Source organism: Acartia tonsa, chromosome 3, assembly GCF_053477335.1.
Source record: "Acartia tonsa isolate MP-2025a chromosome 3, ASM5347733v1, whole genome shotgun sequence".
Lineage (NCBI taxonomy): Eukaryota > Metazoa > Arthropoda > Copepoda > Calanoida > Acartiidae > Acartia > Acartia tonsa.
Genome location: NC_137262.1, coordinates 5561511 through 5567850, shown reverse-complemented (window position 1 = coordinate 5567850; position 6340 = coordinate 5561511). Strand labels below are relative to the sequence as shown.

Below are 6340 nucleotides of genomic sequence, written 5' to 3'. Positions count from 1 at the left end.
ATCCATAAGAAAATGTCTAGCATCGTATTATGTCAGTTTTTTACGAATATAAAAATGTACAATCATAAGATTAATTGTACATTTTATATCCGCGTAAAGCTGTTTATAATACAATGCAAGAAATAACTAATCTCGTATTCATTTGAAACCGGTGGATTTGCACGGGTTCTCATCCATAAGAAAATGTCTAGCATCGTATTATATCAGTTTTCTACGAATATAGAAATGTACAATCATAAGATTAATTGTACATTTTATATCCGCGGAAAGCTGTTTATAATACGATGCTAGAAATAACTATTATCATGTCGGAAATCGCAGTATCTTTCCATACTTATTTCTCTCTAAACAAGGATGACAACATTCAAAAGTAGCGAAGCAAAAAAAACCAGACGGACATTTCGAATTATGGAGAATGCTTCATCACTAAAAATCTGAATGCTGCTAAAAGTAAAACTAAAACAAGCTCAGGGATCTAAAGATATAAGACAATGGCTGATAAATTGATTTACCTCCCCATTAACGATACACAAAATTTTCCCTACTGTAGATAACATTTGTTATATGATTTTGGAGAAACTGGTGATTTCAGCTTCTTAATTTTGTTTACTGAATAGTTTTCCCTCCCAGGGAGATATCGGCAATAAAAAATATACTAAAATGTAAAAGTAGAAATCTCGACAAAATAAATAAACGAGTAAATAAAAGTAAAAATAGAATAAAATGTATAAGAAAAGTTAAAAAAAATAATTCAAAAATACAGACAAAAATGAATTATTGTACGCCCATTTATCGTCATTCCTTTGGACATTCTTGGAGTGAACGGACGCAACTAAAATAGCGTCTCTAGTGAAAATGTTGGGCATATTATAGGTATGTTGATTTAAATAAATAACATTTACATTCAATTTAAAGATAATTTCATGTTGAGTAGTTAAAACGAATGTTGTCAAAATTCTAGATAAAAGTAGACTACAAATCCTCTTTTTATGTCTTCTCCTTTTCCTTGGACATAAAAGTATTAAGTTAATAATAGAAAAATATTTATTCAGAGTGGACCTGTTATGCTGTCGCATAGACCCTAGTTCAATAGAACCCCTGCTAAAGACTGGTTTAAAGGTAGGAATTACCCTTTCTAAGCCATCATAAAGCTATCGTAGTCATTAGTCATAATTATAGTAAATAGAAAAGGAAAGTCTGTACTAAATTATGTAAAAGTTTTACACCAATGAATTACTGAATTGAAATACAAATAGATTAAAAGCGCACTGTAATAAGCTTTATAGAATAATCCAACTTTAATGCTTGAGTTGAGATTTAAAATATAGGAGTGTCCTTTTAACTTTGCTCCTATTTTTAGATTGATCGTGTCGTGTTGTATCCATGCGAGTATCGTGTGATGAATTTTGTGGATTGTGTGCCTGCTGCCCCATATCCTAGTATCGCTGCTGCCGTGTGCCCTAGAAGCTGCCAATGAGACCAGTTGTGTGCCGCGCCGCCGCCCCCCCCCCCCCTGATGAATCTACCAGTCACAGGATAATATAATAGATTTAAATAAATAATAAAATAATATTTAAGACATCATAAATAGTCTTATTACTTGGTTTAATATTGCATATATTAGACATTATTAGAATAATTGCACTGCTTATATATTTGCAGATAAATAATTAGGTTAGAATTATAACATAATCTAATTAAAACGTACAGTAAATGGTTCTAGTTCTTTAGTCTAATATTCATATATTAGAAATTAATAGAGTAGCTTCGCTACTAATAATAAACACATAGGTATAAGTAACAAATAAAAGGTTAAATACATAACCAGATCCAGTAAAAAGTATACCACATCACCCTTGTACTCCCCACCAACCATCTGCAGAAGTGTTCCTGCCCTTAGATGTTCGGTTGGTTGTTTGTGAGACCTTAAGCTGCAATTTCCGGTAAGAATCTATTCTTTATTTGCCGGGGTTGTCTCTATTTTCATTTAATTGCAGTTATAAAGAGGTATTAGAATATAGAGGGATAATTGTAAATAAAACCTCTGGGACATTTTCCTTATCTTATTTTGATAGCTGGAATCATTCCATGTTTAATGAGATATTACTAGTTGATCACTGACCCTCTTTACAATCTAGTAACTTTATTCTTTTGTTTAGATTCAATTTAACCTGTATCTGAGAAGACCTTCCATTGAATCTATTGCATATTAAGACGAATTTCCACACAGTTCTTCATAGTTTATTTTATCTTTAGTTGTTATATCCTTGTATTAAATGTGTTTCCTGTATAAATTTTACTACAGTTACATTATTATTCTTGATTATTTCGTCGTCAATAGTGTTCCTTGTATAGGAGTAGAACAAATGGTTTCTAGATTACCCATTTCATAGAATAATCTAACAACATTTAGTGGTTGAAACGTTTGCCCACTCAACTTAATAAACCAACCAATCAAAATTGAATAAGTCCCTCCCATAGTTGTTGAACAAACAAATAAAAAAAAGCTATCATAAAACTTTGGGGACTAATTTAATTAACAGCCTAAATCGCTTCCCTTCTTGAAGCAGGTTTTGTCACCACATGATAAAAATCCGCTATGCAAGGCTTATACCTATATGATTTACAATAAACCTGTAAGCTTTTGTTTGTTAATTTTACTTTTTCATTTTATGAGAAGGGTTAAATCCCTACAGTTATATTTCTAGATGAAATACTTTAGGCTAGAGACCCCATCAAACAGTTATATAATATTCTAAATCTGTGTTTTGAACAGTTTTATCAAACATCTTTTACATCTTTTGTTTTACTTTTCATTTTATGTTATCATGCCTTTCCAATTCTCATCTAGAAGATTTACTTTAAGCTAGGGGCCCTTTAACCAGTTGTGTAATATTGTAAATCTGTGTTTGGAATTGAATCTCCACAGCTCAGCACATAGAAATAAGAGTTCCTTTTTTACACCAAATTACAAATAAATATAAATCAGAAATGAAAAAAAAACTCCAAAGAATAAAAACTAATAGACGGGAAGGTGTGTCGGGTTCGAGTATCTCACAATAAATTTCTGACTTATTACTACACAGCGCGAAAATTACCAGTAAATGTCGAAAAATTTAAGGAATTTTCAAAGATTTTTCAAATTAAATTTATTGGTAGTTTTAGGGGGACGTCAAAGGATTGAATTTTTTTCTGTGTGTTGAAATTGAATTGTAGATAGTGTCAAACTTTACCTTTCATTTCATTCTCAAAACTTAATATTTACCACACCACCTCTCTGCATCTTACAATTTTTTAGGTGTGTAGCTTCTCTATAATTTACTGATCAATAACAAAAACTTAGTTTTATAATACTAATTAAAAATACCACCCGCGACTGTGGCTCAACACGTAGCTCATCAGCTCGTCGTCGGGAAGGTGATAGGTTCGAATCTCGGTCCGACACCGCGTCATAACTAAAGACGTTAAAAATGGTTCCTACTGCTGCTATGTCAGGTGCGCGAAATAATTAGTTAGTGTAGTGGGAATGCCTTGGCCCAAAACAGGCGCAACTTACTACCATGCACAGATAGGACTTCTCAGACAAAGGTCGTGCAATCAAAGGGTTGGTTGTCTGATGGGCAAATGGACTCTTTACACCGCAATCATGGGGCTTAGGGCTGACAACCCTACCCCATATCCATAAAAAGCCACATTGTTACAGAAACACTGACAAATTGTCAGCGGCCTATGCTCCCCCCTGTGGAGTGAAAAGGGCTTGTTACTGCTTAATTAAAAATACCACAATAAATATTCGTCAAATTTACGCCTCTGCAATCTAGGGGCTGTGTTTTCATTTGAAAGTTGAAAGACTTAGATCTTAAAATAGCATACAAGAACTTTGGGACCTATGTGAAGCATCCCTTAAATGGAGATTCAAACGTTTTAGTGGTCCTCAAAATTTTAAGCTCTAAACAAAAAGGATTACATAAAAATACACCTGCGAAACTATTGTAAAGTTATATCCTTGTTTTCTGTCTTAATTCACCAACTTTAAACTTTCTTTTAATTTATCTAAAAATTCGCAAAACTTTCATTTTAAAGAAAATCATATTTATTTCATTTCAACATCTAATTTGACCTTGCCTTGTATTTTTTAGATAAAATATTACCAGCTGCTACGCCCCAAGAGATTTTTAAAACAGGGTGGGTGGGTGTTGGCCTCACATCTGTAATTATCAGATTAAAGAAATAGAACTATTTTAAAGAATTGTGAATTTACACATGTTAAAAAACTTAAGAATAAAAAGCAATTATCTAAACATACATTCACTGTATAGAATCTTTATATCATATGCCCTAAAAATTATAGAGTGAATTCACTTCCAAAAAATCCGCGAATAAGATTACATGCATTTGTACAATAAAGCTATTCATACACAAACAAATGGAGAAAAAAAAACATGTTTGTCCTGAAATTTTATGACAGGGGTCAAGAAAATGACATGATATTAGATATCCAGGAAGGTTTTAAGTTCATCTATTGTCTAGCGGCTAATAGAGATAATACTATAGAGGTACACTGTTAAAATAATCTTGATATGATATTAGGTATCCAGATATTAGAGATAATACTACAGAGGTACACTGATACAAGAATCTTGATATGAACTTAGGTATCCAGGAAGGTTTTAAGTTCATCTATTGTCTAGCTGCTAATAGAGATAATACTATAGATCTACACTAATACAAGAATTATGATATGATATTAGGTATCCAGGAAGGCTTTAAGTTCGTCTATTGTTTAGCAACTAATAGAGATACTACTATAGAGTTACAATGTCAAAATAATCTTGATATGACATTAGGTATCCAGATATTAGAGATAATACTACAGAGTTACAATGTCAAAATAATCTTGATATGATATTAGGTATCCAGATATTAGAGATAATACTACAGAGTTACAATGTCAAAATAATCTTGATATGATATTAGGTATCCAGATATTAGAGATAATACTACAGAGGTACACTGTTAAAATAATCTTGATATGATATTAGGTATCCAGATATTAGAGATAATACTACAGAGGTACACTGTTAAAATAATCTTGATATGATATTAGGTATCCAGGGGGGTTTTCAATGAATATTTTTGCTAGCTTATGTCTTTTAAGGCCACAGTAAAAGTGTCTGACTATGACGTCAGAAAAAATTAACAACTAACCAATGAGAGGCCGCTATATATTTTACCATTGTAAATACTGGCTTCTCATTGGTTAATTGGTTAATTTTTTCTGACGTCATAGTCAGACACTTTTACTGTGGCCGTCTTTTAACAACTATTAACAAGAACGTTTTTTTTCTGCACAGGGAGACTTCAAAGGAATAAAATCATATTTATATTTATTTATAGAACAACTACATTTACAAGTTAAAAAGGCATTTTTTAATGTGATAATTCTATATTTCATTTTATTTTAAAAAAGCAGTTTTAAAGTCGCTTTTTGCTATTTTTATGCTTTAAAGAGAAATGATAACTTAAAAATAAAATTAATGAGCATAATCATACTTTATAGCATTGTAGTCTAAATTATTTTAGAAAAAAAAAATAACCGAAAAATATGTAAAACTATAAATCAGGACAAAAATTACAAAAAAGTGTTTAAACCACAACAAAAACTTGAAATTTTAGACCGTAAGGAAATTTTTTAGACAAAATAAATAAATAGTCAATACAATCCGCTGATTGGTTTTCTTATCTTTCTAAATAATAGAGTAGTTCTGCTGGGGCTATAGCACTTACACATCCAGCAAATTTACAGTTGATGTATTTTTGGCAAAATGTTTTCTTACTTTTTCTCATGCCATAAATACATCCAACACTGGCATTTACACATCCATACTTTTTTTTGCCAGTGTTGGATGTATTTATGGCATGAGAATCGATTTTACTGTCATTTATACAGTAAAAATTCAGTTTGTCATAAATACATCCAATGCACTGGCAAAAACACATCCACTGTAAATTTGCTGGATGTGTAAATGGCAGTCCCCCGTTCTGCTACTAAAAGAAAATCATATATTTAGGGGTATTCGTTTGTTCTTTAAAATCTCTAGCCCTGTCCATTTGTATGTTTTTAAAAGATGTATGGATGGGGAAATTTGTATAATTATATCATTTTAGGGAAGGTAGCTTCATCATTTAGATAAAGAGGAACAGTGGTCATACATTTTAGTAAAAATCATAAAATAGCCATGTTAATTAATTTAAAATTAGTTACAGAGACCTTAGTATGTGAAACTTTCCAGTAGTTATTGAAATCTTAAGATTCAGACAAAAAGTCTTAATCTATAAT

General features: G+C 31.4%; 1 long non-coding RNA gene across 1 annotated transcript; it reads left to right on the top strand.

The window, feature by feature from the left end:
* Positions 1 to 733: 733 nt before the first annotated feature.
* On the top strand, positions 734 to 2310 carry LOC145313129 (uncharacterized). The gene is made up of 4 exons (XR_013877250.1): positions 734 to 873; positions 1053 to 1119; positions 1361 to 1943; positions 2160 to 2310. It is a non-coding gene; the product is annotated as an uncharacterized LOC145313129 (long non-coding RNA).
* The last annotated feature ends 4030 nt before the right edge of the window (positions 2311 to 6340 follow it).